At 35.5% G+C, this 18,185-nt stretch overlaps 1 pseudogene; it reads right to left on the minus strand.

Annotated features, from left to right (window-relative positions):
- Positions 1-4,080: 4,080 nt before the first annotated feature.
- LOC110217959 (octanoyl-[acyl-carrier-protein]:protein N-octanoyltransferase LIPT2, mitochondrial pseudogene) lies at positions 4,081-13,666 on the minus strand (annotated as a pseudogene).
- Positions 13,667-18,185: the final 4,519 nt, after the last annotated feature.

Raw genomic sequence — 18,185 nt, forward strand, 5'->3', positions numbered from 1 at the left:
CTGACCATTGACACTTCTTATATGAACTTGGACAAGATATTAATTTCTCTGGACCTTAATTTCCTCATTAACAAATGAGCAGTTTGGACTAAATGACCTCTAAAGTCCCTTCTGGGGCATTTAGGTGGCATGGTGGATAGAGTGGTAGGCCTGGAGCCAGGAAGACTCATCTTTCAATTTGGCCTCAGACACTTACTAGCTGTTTGACCACGTAGAAGTCACTTGATCCTATTTGTCCTAATTTCCTCATCTATAAGAAAAACTGGTGAATGGCAAACTACTCCAGCATCTTTGCCAACAATACCCTAAATGAGTTTCCAGAGAGTTAGAAGATATGAACAAAGCAAATGAACAACAACCAGTAACAAAGTCTCTTCCAGCTTGAAATCTATCATAGAATGATCTAAATATCTTTCTTTTCAAAAAGACTTGTGATGATAAGTCTCTGTGAACCAAGCATGACACTTCATAATACAACCAGGGATCTGGTATTAGTGAAATTGAGATCTCTAAAGGAGGTAAATTCCAAGTCATTTCTGTATTTAAAATTCTGTGAATCCAAAGTCAGTCATGAGTTTCTGTCTAACTCTTTAGCAATATGTCCATGAATGTTCATTTGTAAATAACAGCACTGAATACCAAGTCCTCCAGTGATTTTATATATCTATGTCTATGTCTATATCTATATCTATATCTATATCTATATCTATATCTATATCTATATCTATATCTATATCTATATCTATATCTCACATATTATGAAAAATATTCCTCAAAATATCTTTACTATAGAAATTTCTTTAGATTTTATATAATTAGTAACGCTGAAAGCTATTAAAATGTACTCATAACAAATTAGCACCATGTAACCCAAACTGTAAAATCAGGTTCATCATTATTAATGATGTTATTTCTTCATTTATAAAGCAAAGTGACAGATTTTCATTATGGGTCTACAGACAGTGCATCTCGAAGACATCAGAGTATCTGCAGTTTCGGTTCTTTTCATAATAATGTCTGAGATAGGGAAACATTAGCTATTGACTTTATTATTAAAATACTAGCTTTTTGCTTTTTTGAATCAAATTATGACAATATCTGGAACAAAAACTAATAAAAGAAAATCCTGTATGTTACCATAAAAATAAGAAAAAAACCCCTAATTTATATCCCATAAGAATGGAAGGAGGAGGTAAAACGATACTAGTAAAACTAGTACAATAGAAACTGTCAATCAACAAAAAAACCCAATAACCCAAAAAGTTGTTAGCCCTGAAATAAGCAAGCTTAACATTAGTCAGCTCTAATATAAATTGACTGGAGGCATAAAAGTCTTGAGTGACACTATGCTAGTTTTTATCAATAGCTGCAGAAAGCCCTGGGTTGGTTTTATAGCCCAGAACAAATAGATTTTGACCATATACTTACAATTGTGATCCCTTCTTGGCTTTTACAAAGAAGAGAGCAGCTGGATTGCCTATTATTTATGAACTACTTCAGCAGCACTGTAGCTTTTGGTTGAGAATACGACTGAATAAGGAACCACTAGATATTTCCCTTCCCCTTGAATCCAGTCTTTAGAAATTTAGAAAATGCACAGGTTTTCTTAAATCTCTGACATATGTTTATGTGTCTTTCATCTCTGTGATGCTCAAATGACATGACGGACCAAAATGCACATTTGGGGATTTTTTCCCCATATTCTTGGCTTCCAGCCAACCCTGATCTTAGATCCCTGGGAAAATACATACGTGTATTGCTTGGTATATGGAGACCAGCTTCTCTTTTGTAAGTATTGAGTTCATAATATTAGAGAGGAAAAACGTCATCAAAACTATCTAGCTCCTAGTACATAATAGTTACCTAACAAATACTTATTAATCAAATGACATGCTGATTCATCAAAAAGAGTGAAATTAAATATGAATCAAAGTATGGAAAACTATTCAGCCAAATCACTGTTTTTATATTTTCAATCACAGTCCAAAGTCTGATAGCTTGTCTGTTAGAATTTCCTTCCTCAGATTTGTTTTTTGAGGAGCCAAAGTTTCCTGTTGCTTGAAGAGAGGGTAAGGGGAAGTAACAGTGTTGGGGTCTGTTTCTTTTTCTTCTTGTCCATCTTAAAATGTCTATAATTTACCAGTTTGTCAGCCAATGCTAACCAGCCTTAAAATAAATACAATACTTTGTTAACACATCCTTGGTGCAAGATGACAGTCTTTCCCCCTCAAACAAAAAAACAAAACAAATAAACAAAAAAAAAGGATATCATTCTTCCAATAGCAGTATAACCCAAACAGCACTTAAAATGTGCCTATGATCAAGGCATTTTATAAGGCAAATATTAAATAAACAAACACAATAATGACACAACTTCCCTCAATGAATAATGGGATAGTGGAACTAGCAAACAGATTAATTTATACGTGATGTTAGAAGAGAGAGAAAGAAGTCTATCATTTGCTCTATTCTTCTCTCCATCTCTTCCAATTCAATTTCTTCCCTAATTTTAACAGTCCCATCCAACATTATGCACATACTTTGCTTTTTTTTTTCCTTTATGAAAATGGTTTAAAATAGCTCAGCACTCACTACAAATTAGAAAGAATTAGAAATAGGACAGTACTTTCTTATTAAAATTAAGACAGTCTATTTACTAATTTGTGAAAAAAATTATTGCATCTAGTTAAAATGGTTATTCCAGTGATTCTAAAATCAGTAGATCATTAAAAGGCGGGTTTACAAAGAAGGATAAATTTGTAGCTTCTTGCTTTTTAGAGCTTTACATTTCTTTACATTCATTTTTCCCCCTCACTTAGTGGTATTAAGAATGAATCTTGTTTGAAACTCTTCCCTTATATCATTTTCTCTACCTGCTGTATGGGTAGGAGGTCATTTCAGGAAGGATCCTGAGTGGTTTCCAAGAGCATCATACAACACATGGTGATTGAATCTAAAACAAAGGCCATTAGATGAAAAGAAACTTCCAAATCATATCCTAGGTAAGGCAATAGAATTAATTAAACCATGCTTATAAGAGCATACGGTTAAAAAAGTCATTAAATTATAACTTGATTTTGTTGACAATGATCCATGAAAAAAATATAATGTGAAAAAATATATATGAAAAGTCTTTAAAACTCATTAAGGAAAAGTAAACTACTTCCTTAAAACAAAAGCAACTATATTTGTGCTGCTCATAGCACTTAGTCTTAGCATTTTAACTAAAACTGGACACAAGGATACCAAGGGTGTTCCTGAATGTAAATTTCCTAAAACATGTAACCACTATCTTATTTTTGAGAGCCAATATAGTAGAGAGAAGATAGGATATTGCTGAGCTCTCCCAAGTTCCCCTCAGAAAGAATGTTAAATAAAGCCTCTAAATAAATTCTGGAGTGACAGAAACTCACAAAAGGCAAGAGTGAAACTATTTTCCAGATTAAGATAACCTGGACAGATTTCAGGAAAGGTCTGTCTCAGTTGGGTAAAAGGAGAGTATAGCCCAACGCAGATGGTGTCTAGGGAAGCCAGGGCAGAGGGGCTGTTAACCACAGCATAGATCAGCAACTGAGGCCAATCTATCTTGGCTCAGCAGGCCAGCAGTGACGGCTACAACCCCAACACAGAAGGCAAATTGTAAGCCCCAGAACCTGGGTGCAACATGCATGACTAAACCTGGCCACTACCCAGTGCAGCACACTGGTGAGGTAGGCAGTACAAACGTTATGACCCTCATTCAAGGGAACAAAGACTCACAGATGAAGCACCTAACCAATAGGCATGCCTACTGGGTCAGGGCAGGAATATGAAACCATCTCTCTCAAATCCTTCCCCTAAAATAAAACTCATTCCTCACAACAGCTTTGTGAGGTAGGTAGCGCGAAATAAGGCCCAGAGAGAGGAAAATGATAGCTAGTTATATGTCAGTGTCTAGATCTGAATCTTGGCCTTCTGACTCCCATGTCAAGTGCTCCTTACAAACAATCTCTGTCCATTCCCAGGCCATCTCTCAAGCTGGCCTCTCAAGCAGTTTGGTTGCGGCTGAGTTCCTGGGGCTGGCCCCTTGGGAAGGGTCTGTCAATCACTGTCTTCGTGGTGCAACCTCAGCGTGCACTGGAGGCCTCTTCAAAGTCTTCCAGAAAGGGGTCTGTGGCCTCCTCCACAGTGACCAGCCTCTGGAGTTCTTCAGTGAGGGAGGTGACTCCCATTCTCACCAGGCTACAGGGGACAATGTGCTCAAACCACGTCAGATCTGGGGAGCAGTTCAGAGCTAGACCATGGGATGTGATGTGCCTTCCACATCGGACCCGGTTGGCACAGCCAGGCGCCGGTGTGGGGCGGGGGCCGGGCGAGTGCGGCGGGAGGCCCAGGGCGCAGGTCTCCAGCGCCGCCACTTGCGTGCGCAGGCAGAGGGCCAGGGCCCGCAGGTCCAGCACGGGGTGGGCCCGCAGCTGGCCGGCCCGTGGGAAGGTGGCGAGGCCGCTGCGGCCCGGCGCCGCATGTCGGCGCCCAGCACCCGCAGTAGCACCTCCTCTCCGGGCTCCAGCCCGCCCCGCAGGCCTGCTGTGTAGGCGGGCCCCGCGGGCTCCCCGAGCAGCAGCGCGCCAGCCTCGACTTTGGGCCCCTGCGCCGCCTGCAGCCGCCACAGCCAGAGCTCCTGCAGGCCCAGCGCATCGGCGTAGGGCAGGCGGCCCTGTGGCCCGCTCTGCTCAAGCTCTGGCTCCGGCTCCGGCTCTGGCCTTCAGCTCCTGGTTCCGATTCCGGGTCCAGGTCCAGGCACCTCTCCAGCCCGCGGGCCCCCGCAGAGAGGAGTGGGCGGGACTCTCCATTCCTGATTAAAAAAAAAAACAACAACAGAAAATTCAGTCTTCAAACACAAGACTCAAGAGATGCATCAAAAGGTAAACAGGAAAGGAAAAAATAAATGATGTTATTCAATAAGGTTTAACTGCTTACTTCCCTACACAGGAAGATGACACCTGTAACTTATGGTAACTGTGTCTTAATTATGGCATTTATATGGTGGTATACATAGACAAAGGATGTGGGAATGAGTTAAATTAGATGTGATGATAAAATAATTAAAGGGTGAAAAAAAGGATTGTGTTATGAAAAGAGGAAAGAGAAGGCTAGAAGAGGGTAAATTATATCACAGAAAGAGGAGCAAAGACCTATTACAATAGAAAAAAAGAAGCGAGGGGGGTGAACATTGTTGTAATTAGCATTTCTCTAATGAAGTCTTAGAACATTTTTTTCTTATGACTATATATAGCTTTAATTTCTTTATCTGAAACCTGTCCCTTCATATCCTTTGACAATTTATCAGTAGGGAAATGGCTCTTCTTTTTGTAAATTTTTCTAAGTTCTCTATATATTTTAGAAATGAGGCCTTTCTGAGAAACACTGGCTATAAAATTGTTTCCCAGCTTTCTGCTTTCCTTCTAATCTAGTTTGCATTGGCTCTGCTTGTATAAAACTTAAAAAAAAAAAATGTAATTAAAATATCCGTTTTGCACTTCCTAATATTTACTGTATCTTGTTTGGACATAAATTCTTCTCTTCTTCATAGATCTGACAGGCAAACTACCTCTTGTTCTCCGAATTTGCTTATGGTTTCACTCTTTATGTCAAGATTGTATATCCATTTTGAGCTTATCTTGGTAGAAGGTGTAAGATGCTGGTCTAGGCTTATTTTCTTCCTACTGTTTTCCAGCTTTACTAGTAATTTTTGTCATATAGTGAGTTCTTATCCCAGAAGCTAGAATCTGTGGGTTTATCAAACAATAAATTACTGTAGTCATTTACTACTGTGTCTTGTATACCTAATTTATTCTACTGATTCACCACCCTGTTTCTTAGCCAGTTCAAAATAGTTTTGATTGCTGCTTTATAATATAGTTTTAGATCTGGTACTGCTAGGCCACCTTCCTTTGCATTTTTTTAATTAATCCCCTAGATTTTTGGACCTTTTCTTCTTCCAGATGTATTTGGTTATTAGTTTTTCGAGCTCTATAAAATAATTTTTGGTAGTTTTATTGGTATGCCACTGAATAAGTAAATTAATTTAGATGGAATTGTCATTTTTACTATATTAGCTCAGCCTAAACATGGACAACCATTTTTTTTTTGAAAATTTGTTTAGATCTGATTTAGTTTGTGTGAAAAGTGTTTCATAACTGTTTATATAGTTACTAGGTTTGCCTTAACAGGTTTACTCTGAAATGTTTTATGTCTGCTATTAATTTAAAAGTTTTTTTTTTCTATCTCTTGCTGCTATGCTGTTAGTAATATACAGAAATGCCAATGATTTATTTGGGTTTATTTTATATCTGGCAACTTTGCTAAAGTTATTTCAAGTAGTTTTTTAGTTGCTACTCTAGGATTATCCAACTATATCATCATATTATCTTCAAAGAGTGATAGCAATTTTCCTCATTGCCTATTTTATTTCCTTCAGTGTTTTATTTTTTTGTCTTTTTGCTAAAGCTAACATTTCTAGTACAACATTGAAAAACGGTGGTGATAATGGATATTGTTGTTTCACCCTTGATCTTACTTGGAAAGCTTCTAGCTTATCCTCATTACATATAGTGCTTAAAGATGATCATAGATATATGCTGCTTATCGTTTTGAGAAAAATTCCATTTATTTGTATGCTATCTAGGATTTTTAATATGAATGAGTGCTGTATTTTGTGAAAAGCTTTTTCTGCATCTATTGAGATAAGTATATGATTTCTGTTAATTTTGTTATGGATGTGGTCAGTTATGTTGATAGTTTTCCTAATATTGGACCAACCATACATTCCTGCTATAAATCCAAACAGGTCATAGTGTCTTATCCTCTTGACAAATTATTATAATTTGTTTGCTAAAGTTTCATTTAAAATTTCGCATCTGTATTCATTAGGGAAATTTGTCTATAGTTTTATTTCTCTGTTTTGGCTTTTCCTGGTTATTTATTAGCACCCTATTTGTATCAAATCAAAAATCGGTAGGACTTTGCCTATTTTATCATATAGTTTGTATAATATTGGAATTAATTGCTCATTAAATTTTTGGTAGAATTTATTTGTAAATCTATCTGGACATGGATATTTTTTCTTTGGTCTTTCATTTATGGTTTGTTAAATTTTTTTTGTTAAAATGATGTTGTTTAAATATTTTATTTCCTCTTTTTTAATCTGAGTGATTTATGTTTGTGTAAATATTTATCTATTTCATTTACATTGTCAGATTTATTGGTATATATTGGCAAAATTTTTTCCTAATTATTTTAATTTCCTCTTTGTTGGTGGTGAATTCATTCTTTTTCATTTTTTATTCTGGTAATTTGGTTTTCTTTTTTTTCCAAATTACATTAATCAAAGTTTTATCTATTTTATTGGTTTTTTTTCTCATAAAACCAACTCCTACTTGTATTCATTAGTTCAATAGCTTTCTTACATTCAATTTTATTTATCACTCCTTTGATTTTCAGAATTTTAATTTCGTTTTTAATTAGGGAATTTTAATTCATTTTTTCTAGCTTTTTTAGTTACATGCCCAATTCATTGATCTCTTCTTTTTCTATTTCATTCATGTGAGCGTTTAGAGATATAAAATGTCCCCTAAGATTGCTTAGGCTGCATCCCATTAATGATGGTAAATTGTCTCATTATTATCTTTCTTTTTCATGAAAGTAATGATTGTTTCTATGATTTGTTGTTTGATCCATTCATTCTTCATGGTTAGATTATTTAGTTTACAAGAAATTTTTGACCTAGCCTTTCCATAGCCGTTTATTATATGTAATTTTATTGCATCATGTTTTTTTTTTAAAGGTCCATTTAATATTGCTGTCTTTCTGCCCTTGATTATGAGGTTTTTATCCCCTAACACATGGACAACTTTTGTGTACATGTCATGTACCACTCAGAAAAAAAAAAAAAAAGGAAAAACAAAAGTATATTTCTTTCTATCTCCAGTCATTTTTTTTGCAGAAGTCTATAATTTCTAACTTTACTAAAATTGTATTCACCTTAACTTAGTTCTTGTTTATTTTGTGGTTAGACTTACCAAGTCTATTTTATGGGAGAGTTCATCCTATTCATATTCATGATAATGATTATCAACTGTATCTTTTTTCTCAATCCTATCTCTCCTCTCCCCCATTTATGCTTTTCTCCCTCCTTTCACCCTTTCCCTTCTCACCAGTATTTTCTTTCTCACTACCACCTTTCTCTATTTGCCCTCCTTTCTATCAACCTCCATTCCTTTTCTTTCTCCTACTTCCCTATAGGGTAAGACAGATTTCTATATCCAACTGAATGTGTATATTATTCCCTATTTGAGCCAGATCTGATGAGTGTAATGTTCCAACAATGTTTACTCTCTCTCTAATGTAATGAGTGTTTTGGGAGTCTTCATGTGATGTAATTTACCCTATTCTTCCTCTCCCTTTCATCTTCTTCTAACAGAATTTTTGTCACTCTTTAATTTTTATGTTGCACTAAAGTCAACTTATATGACACCCTCTGTGTATTCCCCTTCTAACTTTCCTAAGAAAGATACAGTTCTAGAGAATTACAACTATCTTCTCATGTTGAGATGTAAAGAGTTTAACCTTATTGAATAACATTTTTTCTTTCCTATATACTTTTTAATGGTTCTCTTGAGTCTTATGTTTAAAGATTGGCTTTTCTGTTTAGCTCTGTTCTTTTCAACAGGAATGACTGAAAGTCCCCTATTTCATTGAATATCCATCTTTTCCCCTGGAGAATTATGGTCTGTGTGACCATGTAGTTGATTTTTGGTTGTAATCCAAGCTCCTTTGTCTTCAAGAATACTGTATGTCAAACTGCTGATCCTTTAATGTAAAAGCTACTACGTCCTGTGTAATCTTGAGTGTGACTATACCATATTGAAATTTTTTTTCTTTTTTTTGGCTTCTTGCAATATTTTTTTCTTGACCTGAGAACTGTGGAATTTAGCTATGATATTACTTGGAGTTTTCATTTTGAGATCTCTTCTAGGAGGTGATCAGTGGATTATTCCAATGACTATTTTATCCTCTGGTTCTAGGGACACAAGACTGCTTTCCTTGATAATTTTTTTAAGTGAATTTATTTTGAATTATCAGCAATCACTTCCATAAGCTTTTGAGTTTTAAGTTTTTCTTCCCCTCCCTCCACACCTCCTTTCCCAAGATGGCATGCAGTCTGATGTTGGCCATATGTATACATTCCTATTAAACATATTTTCACATTATTGGTGTTGTAAGTAAGAAGTAGAACCAATAGGAGGAACCACCATTAAGAGGAAACAAAACAAAACAGAAGAAAAAAATTATCCAATAGTATGCTTCAATCTGCATTCAGATTCCATAGTTTTCTTCTTTGTGGATAGCATTTTCCATCATGAGGTATTTGGAGATGTCTTAGATCCTTGTGTTGCTGAGAAGGGTTAAGTCTATTAACATTAGTCATCGCACAATGTGGCTGTTATTGTGTATGATGTTCTCCTGGTTCTGCTCACTTCACTCAACATCAGACCATACAAGTCTTTCCCATCTTATTGGAAATACTTCTAGATTGTCTCATTGTATACGATGCTTGCTGAAGATTGTAGGTAGATGTTATTTATTATTTTAAGGAAGATACTGCTTATTCCTATGCTCTTTAGTGTTTTTAATAGGAATGGGTGTTGTATTTTGTCAGAAGCTTTTTCTGCATCAATTGAGATGATCCTGTGGTTTCTGTTAGTTTTGTTGTGGATATGATCAATTATGCTCATAGTTTTCCTAATATTGAACCAACCCTACATCCTGTTATAAATGCTACCTGGTAATAGTGTATTATTCTTGTGGTAAATTGCTGCAATCTATTTGCTGATATTTTGTTTAAAATTTTTGCATCTATATTCATTAGAGAAATTGGTCTATAATTTTCTTTCTCTGTTTTCATTTCCTGGTTTAGGTATCAGCACCATATTTGTATCATAAAAAGAATTTGATAATATACCTTCTTGACCTATTTTCCCAAATAGTCTATATGGTATTAGAATTAATTGTTCTTTAAATGTTTGATAGAATTCACTTGTCAATCCTTCTGGCCCTGGTGATTTTTTCCTAGGGAGTTCATCAATGGCTTGTTCAATTTCTTTTTCTGAGATGGGTTTATTTAAGTATTTTACTTCCTCTTCTGTTAATCTGGGCAATTTATATGTTTGTAAATATGTATCCATTTCACTAAGATTGTCAAATTTGTTGGCATATAGTTGGGCAAAACAATTCCTACTTATTGTTTTAATTTTCTCATCCTTGGTGGTGGATTCATCCTTTTCATTTTTGATACTGGTAATTTGGTATTCTTCCTTTTTTAAAATTAAATCAACCAAACATTTATCTATTTTATTGGCTCTTAGTTTTCTTTATTAGTTCAATAGTTTTCTTCATTTCAATTTTCTTAATTTTTCCTTTGGTTTTCAATATTTCTGATTTGGTGTTTAATTGAGGATTTTTAATTTGTTGTTCTAGGTTTTTTAGTTGTATGCCCAATTCATTGATATCCTATTTTTCTATTTTATTTATGTAAGCATTTAGAGATATAAAACTTCCCCTAAGAACTGCTTTCGCTGCATCCCATAACTTTTGGTATGTTGTCTCATTATTGTCATTCTCTTGAATGAAGTTATTGATTATTTCTATGATTTGTTGTTTGACCTACCCATTTTTTTTTTAGAATTAGATTATTTAGTTTCCAATTATGTTTAAGTCTATCTTTACATGGCACTTTATTACATATAATTTTTATTGCACCATGATCTGAAAAAGATGTATTTAATATTTCTGCCTTTCTGTATTGAATTGTGAGGTTTTTATGCCCTAGTAGATGGTCAGTTTTTGTGTATGTGGCATGTATAGCTGAGAAAAAATTATATTACTTTGTATTCCCATTCAATTTTCTCCAGAGGTCTGTCATACCTAACTTTTCTAATATTCTATTCACCTCTTTAACTTCTTTCTTGTTTATTTTGTGATTAGATTTATCTAGTTCATAGAAGGGGATGTTGAGGTCTCCCACTAATATAGTTCTGATGTCTATTTCTTCCTGTAACTCCTTGAACTTCTACTCTAAGAATTTGGATGCTATTCCATTTGGTATATGTATGTTTAGTAATCATATTACTTCATTTTCTATGGTGCATTTTAGTAGAGTGTAGTTTAATTTCCTTCTTATCTCTTTTGATAAGATCAATTTTTGCTTTTGCTTTGTCTGAGATCAGGACTGCTACCCCTGCTATTTTTTACCTTTAGCTTGTGTGTGTTACTATTTTTTTCCTTATTTTTATTTATTTATTTATTTTTTGGTAGGCAGTGGGGTTAAGTGACTTGTCCAGGGTCACACAGGTAGTAAGTGTTATGTGTCTGAATCCATATTTGAACTCAGGTCCTCCTGTCTCCAGGGCCAATGCTCTATCCACTACACCACCTAGCTGCCCTCTTTGTGTCACTATTTTTTAAAATATGTTTCCTGTAAACGACATATTGTAGGATTATGGTTTTTAATCCGTTCTGCCATCCTGTTCCATTTTATGGGAGAGTTCATCCCATTCACATTCACAATTATCATTACTATCTTTGTCTTTCTCTCCATCTTTCCCTCCCCCCACCACGTTTATGCTTTTCTTTCTCCTTTTCCCTCTTCACTTGAGTTTTACTTTTGACCATCACCTCCTTCAGTCCCTCCTCCCTTCTATTAGCGCCTTTCCTTTTCTTCCCCTTTACCCTTACTGCTTCTTCTCTCCCTTCTGTCCTCCCTCCCTTTTCTTTCCCCCTTTCCCTCCTAAGGCCTATAGGGCAATTTAGATTTCTATACATAACTGATTATGTTATTCCCTTCCTGAGCCAAATCTGATGAGAGTAAAGTTCAAAGGATGATCATCTCCCTCCCTTCTTTACCTCTTAGATTTTCTTAGATCAGATTAATCTACTTACTTGGATCCATTTAACCCACTTGATTAGATTTTTTTTTATCATTACATGAAAGTCAACTTATATCCACCCCCTTTATGTATATTCCTTTAACATGGTGTAATAACAATACAGTTCTAAAGAATTATAAGTGTCATCTTCCCTTGTAGAGATGTAACATATTATGTCTTTCTGTCCCATTTACATTTTTATGTCTCTCTTGAGTCTTATATTTGAGGATCAAATCTTCTGTTGAGCTCTGGTCTTTTTATCAGGAAGATTTGGAATTCCCCTATTTCATTGAATATACATCTACTCAGGGCAGCTAGTTGGTGCAGTAGATAGAGCACCGACCCTGAAATGAGGAGGACCTAAGTTCAAATCCAGCCTCAGACCAAACACTTGACACTTACTAGCTGTGTGACTCTGGGCTTAAATCACTTAATCCCAATTGCCTTAAAAAAAATTAATATCCATCTCCTCCCCTGAAAAATCATTCTAATTTTCATTGGGTGGTTAATCCTTGGTTGTATCCAAGCTCCTTTGCCTTATGGAATACCATGTTCTGTGACCTACAGTCTTTTCATGTAGAAGCTACAAGGTCCTGTGTATTCCTGATGTTGGTTCCATGATATGCAAATTGTTTCTTTCTGGCTGCTTGTAGTATTTTTTCTTTGACCTGATAATTTTCTAATTTGGCTACTACATTCCTTGGCATTTTCGATTTGGGATCTCTTTCACGAGGTGATCAGTGGATTCTTTCTATGGCTATTTTACCCTCTGGTTCTAGGACCTCAGAGCAGTTTTCCTTTATGATTTCCTCAAAGATACTGTCCAGGCTCTTTTTTTTCATTGTGGTTTTCAGGTAGAGCAATAATTTTTAAATTGTCTCTCCTGGATTGATTTTCCAGGTCAGTTGTTTTACCTGTTTTATCTTTTTTTTTTTTTAATTTTTTTTTCTATTTGACTGATTCTTGCTCTCTCAAAGAGTCATGACCTTCTATTTGTTGAATTCTAATTTTTAGCAAAGATTTTCTTCTATTAAATGTTGTACCTCATTCCCCATTTGGCCAGTTGTATTTTTTAGGCATCTGTTTTCTTCAGCATCCTTTTTTTCCAGTTGGCCAATTGTATTTTTTAGGAACTTGTTTTCTTCAGTGTACTTTTTTTCCAGTTGACCAGTTGTATTTTTTAAGGATTCTTCTACCTGTCTCATTTGATTTTTAAAATCCTTCTTGTGGGGCAGCTAGGTGGCGCAGTGGATAGAGCACCAGCCCTGGATTCAGGACGACCTGAGTCCAAATCTGGACTCAGACACATAACACTTACTACCTGTGTGACCCTGGACAAGTTGCTTAACCCCACTGATTAGCCAAATTAAAATAAAATAAAATAAAATCCTTCTTGAGCTCCTCTAAGAAGGCTTTTTGGGCTTCAGACCAGTTCACATTCTCTTTAATCTCCTTGTGACCGGTTGTTTGACCCCATTACTCCCTGTGGGCTGAGAGCACCAGAAGTAGCCACTGCCACTGCTGAGTCAGTCACTCCCAAGGCCTTCTCCTAAGTTTACTGCAGGGGAACTATGTTGGCAGGACCTGGGCTGGACTGTGCTCTCTTTTTACCCAGGTGTGACAGATCTTTCCTGCTGAAATTTTAATTTTCCTTTGGAATCTGTCGGCAGAGAGGTAGGGAAATCACCACTGTTGCCCATGATTCAGTCATCCAGAGGCCTGCTCTGGTTTTGCTGGGGCTCTGTCTGCACTGTCATGGCCTGCCTGTGCTGATGTGCACTTCTATCTCACCGTGATGCAACAGACATTTCATATTGAACTTCCAAGTTGTCTTTGGCTGGAAATTTGTTTTAGTCAGTCTTTACTCTAGAATTTTTTTAATTAATTAATTAGTTTTTAGTTTTCAGCATTCACTTCCACTATATTTTGAGTTCCATATTTTCTCCCCATCTTTCCCCTACCACAACCCAAGGTGGAATGCATTCTGATCACCCCTTCTCCCAATCTGCTCTCCTTTCTATTACCACCCCCTTTTCTTATCCTTTTTCCCTTCTATTTTCCTGCAGCATAAGATATATTTCTATATTCCATTTAGTTTGTATCTTATTTCCAAGTTATGTGTAAAAAATATTTTTTACAATTGGTTTGTTTTTTTAAATTTGAGTTCCAAATTCTCTACCTTCCTCCGTCCTCACCCATCCTCATTGAGAAGACAAACAATTGGACATAGGTTATACATGTGTAGTCATGCAAAACACTTCTGTAATAGTCATGTTGTGAAAGACCAACTATATTTCCCTCCATCCTATCCCACCCCCATTTATTCTGTTCTCTCCTCTGACCTGTCCCTCCTCAAAAGTATTTGTTTCTGATTGCTCCCTCCCCCATTCTGCCCTCTCTTTTTTCATTCTTCCCTTATCTCCTTCCCTCCATTTTCCAGTAGGGTAAGATTTCCATACCCAATTGAGTATGTATATTATTCTCTTCTTAAGCCAAATCCAGCAAGAGTAAGGTGCACTCATTCCCTCTCACCTTCCCCCCTTCCCCTTCACTGAAAAATTTTTTACTCTTTTATATGATATAATTTACTCCATTCTACTTCTTTCTTTCTCCTTCTCCTAGTACAATTCTCTCTCACCCCTTCATTTTATTTTTATATATCATCCCTTCATATTAAACTTACCCTATACCCTCTGTCTGTATATTTTCCTTCCAACTACCCTAATACTAAAAAAGGTCTCATGAGTGACAAATATTATATTTCCATGTAGGAATGAAAACGGTTGAACTTTAATAAGTCCTTTATGATTTTTCTTTCCTGTTTACGTTTCCATGTTTCTCTTCAATCTTGTATTTGATAGTCAATTTTTCTATTTAGCTCTGGCTTTTCAAGAATGTATTAAATTCCTCTATGTCATTGAATGACAGTTTTTCTCTTCATACATTATACTCAGTTTTGCTGGGTAGGTGATTCTTGGTTTTAATCCTAGCTCCTTTTGCCTCTGGAGTATCACATTCCTAGCCCTCTGATCCCTTGATGTAGAGGCTCCTAAATCTTGTGTTGTCCTGGATGGGTTTCTTTTTTCTTTTCTTTTCTTTTCTTTTTTTTATTTTAACATGTGTTTTTAAAACTTTGGGTTACAAATTTTCTCCCTTCCTCCCTCTTCACCCACCCTCATTGAAAAGGCAAGCATCTCGATACAGGTTATGGATGTATAGTCATGCAAGACACTTCCATAGTAGTCATGTTGTGAAAAACTAAGTATATTTCCCTTCATCCTATCCTACCCCCCATTTATTCTGTTCTCTCTTTTGACCCTGTCCCTCCTCAGAACTGTTTGATGCTGATTATGCCCACCTCAAATCTGCCCTCCCCTCTATCAACCCCCTGCTCTCTCCTCCCCTCCCCCCCTTAATTTCCTATAGGGTAAGATAGATTTCCATACCCCATTGTGTAATTCCCTCCTTAAGCCAAATCCGATGAGAATAAGATTCAGTCATTCCCTCTCACCTTCCCACATTTCCCTTCCTCTGTAAAAGCCTTTTCTTGTCTGTTTCATGTGAGATAATTTACCCCACTCTACTCCCTTTTTCCTTCTCCCAGTATAATCCTCTCTTACCCCTTAATTTTATTTTCCAGGTATCACCCCTTCATCTTCAGCTCACCCTGTGTCCTCTATCTGTCTATCTATCTATCTGTCTGTCTGTCTGTCTGTCTGTCTGTCTATCTATCTATCTATCTATCTATCTATCTATCTATCTATCTATCTACCTATCTATCTATCTATACATACATATAATTACTGACAAAGGTCTCATGAGTTATAAATATCATCTTTCCATGCAGGAATGTAAACAGTTCAATCTTAATAAGTCTCTTATGATTTCTCTTTCCATTTACCTCTTCATGTTCCACTTGAGTCCTGTATTTGAAAGTCAAATTTTCTATTCAGCTCTGGTCTTTTCATCAGGAATGCTTGAAAGTCCTCTATTTCACTGAATAACCATTTTTTCCCCTGAAGGATTATACTTAGTTTTGCTGCGTAGGTGATTCTTGGTTGTAATCCTATCTCCTTTGCCCTCCGGAATATTATATTCCATGCCCTGCAGTCCCTTAGCGTAGAAGCTGCTAAATCTTGCGTTATGCTGATTGTTTCCACAGTACTTGAATTGTTTCCTTCTGGCAGCTTGTACAATTTTCTCCTTGACCTGGGAATTCTAGAATTTGGCTGCAATATTCCTAGGAGTTTTCCTTTGGGGATCTCTTTCAGGAGATGATTGGTGGATTCTTTCAATTTCTATTTTACTCCCTGGTTCAAGAATATCAGGCAGTTTTCCTTGATAATTTCATGAAAGATGATGTCTAGGCAATTTTTTTTTGATCATGGCTTTCAGATAGTCCAATAATTTTTAAGTTATCTTTCCTGGATCTATTTTCAAGGTCAGTTGTTTTTCCAATGAAGTATTTCACATTGTTTTCAATTTTTCATTCATTTGTTTTTGTTTTATAAATTTTTGATTTCTCATAGAGAAGCTTCTATTTGCTGTATTCTATTTTTTAAGGAATTATTTTCTTCAGTGAGCTTTTGGACTTCCTTTTCCATTTGGCCAATTCTCCTTTTCAAGGCATTCTTCTCCTCATTGGCTTTTTTGGACTTTTTTTGCCGTTTGGTCTAGTCTATTTTAAGGTCTTGTTTCCTTCAGTATTTCTTGGGTATCTTTTAGTAAGCTGTTCAGTCATTTTTCATTATTTTCTTGCATCACTCTCATTTCTCTTCCCAATTTCTCCTCTACTTCTCTTACTTGATTTTCACAGTCCTTTTTGAGCTCTTTCATGGTCTGAGACCAATTCATATTTTTCTTGGAAGCTTTGGATGTAGAAACTTTGATTTTGTTGTCTTCTGATTATATTCTTTGATCTTCCTTATCACCAAAGTATGTTTCTATTGTCTGGGTATTTCCCACTGTTTGCTCATTTTCCCAGCCAATTACTAGACTTTTTTAAGTTGATGAAAGCCTATTTGATTTAGTGTTGCTTCTATGGGGTAGAGCTCAGACAGCTTTCTGTCTTCTCCCTTCCATCTTGGCTGTACCCTGATATGATATTTTAAGACTCATCTCAAGTACCAGTAACTAAAAAGCAATAAGTAAACAGGCTTTCATCAACTTAATATTATATTACTACATAAAGTATCTTGCCTTGATAGAATGGAAGTTCCTTGAGAATTGGGGTTGTTTCTTTCTCTTTTTTTTGGTATCTAAATTGACAATGCATGGAATCTATTGTTTACTTAAATGTTTCTCATTGGATTTACTAAGAAAATCCCTACAATCTACAGATAAGGAACATTAAAATCTGACAATAGTTATCAAGTACCAATAACACATAGTAATATACAATCTAATCTATATTTATTCCAATCCAAAAATGTAGACAGATGCTTGTTGACTGGAGATGTCTTTTGCTGATGGATTTCTCTTTGATATGCCCCTGAGTAATTTTTTTTTACCATAAATATATACATAAAATAGAAAGGTTCAAAAATATTTTGGAAATTACTACAGTTCTTTCATTAGAAATATATTATGACATCAGGGGAAAAATTATATAATTTAAAACCTTGAGTTCAAGACCTAGAAGAATAAGATAAAGAATCAAGAATTGCATATCCAGGAAAAGAGAAATCTATGAAATGAATTCATATTTATTGTGTATAGTCAGTATTTTACATAGCGATTGTTGGCCAGTTAAGCAAACATCAATTAAATATTTCCTTTAAAAATGATTAGGAAACAAAGAAAGTTTAATTACACAGTAGAATTGAGATTTAACACAAAATATATAATGATTTCCAAGTATTAGGATTTGTTAAATACTGCTGTTCTTTGCTAAAAGAAGTAAAACTATTGTCTTCTCTAGAAGTCTCTACAAAACAGAGTAATTTCTAATTAGTATAGTAGAGTTCATTTATGGTATTGCCTGAAGGCTGACTGATGGTATTATAAAAACTTCAAATTTTCTTAGTTTTATAATTAGCACTTTGGAGGGCTTTCAGCTTTTCTATCAATGTCTAATAAAGAATTCTTTATCTGACCTTGATTAACTACTGATCATATGATTCAATAAATATTAATTGCATTAATGGAGCTAATTAAGTTATATTCCATTCAGTAGGAGCAGTTGACATTATCAGTGTATTCTGAAATTTGCATTATTGG

Source organism: Phascolarctos cinereus, unplaced genomic scaffold (assembly GCF_003287225.1).
Source record: "Phascolarctos cinereus isolate Bilbo 61053 unplaced genomic scaffold, phaCin_HiC Scaffold_4;HRSCAF=312, whole genome shotgun sequence".
Classification (NCBI taxonomy): Eukaryota; Metazoa; Chordata; class Mammalia; order Diprotodontia; family Phascolarctidae; genus Phascolarctos; species Phascolarctos cinereus.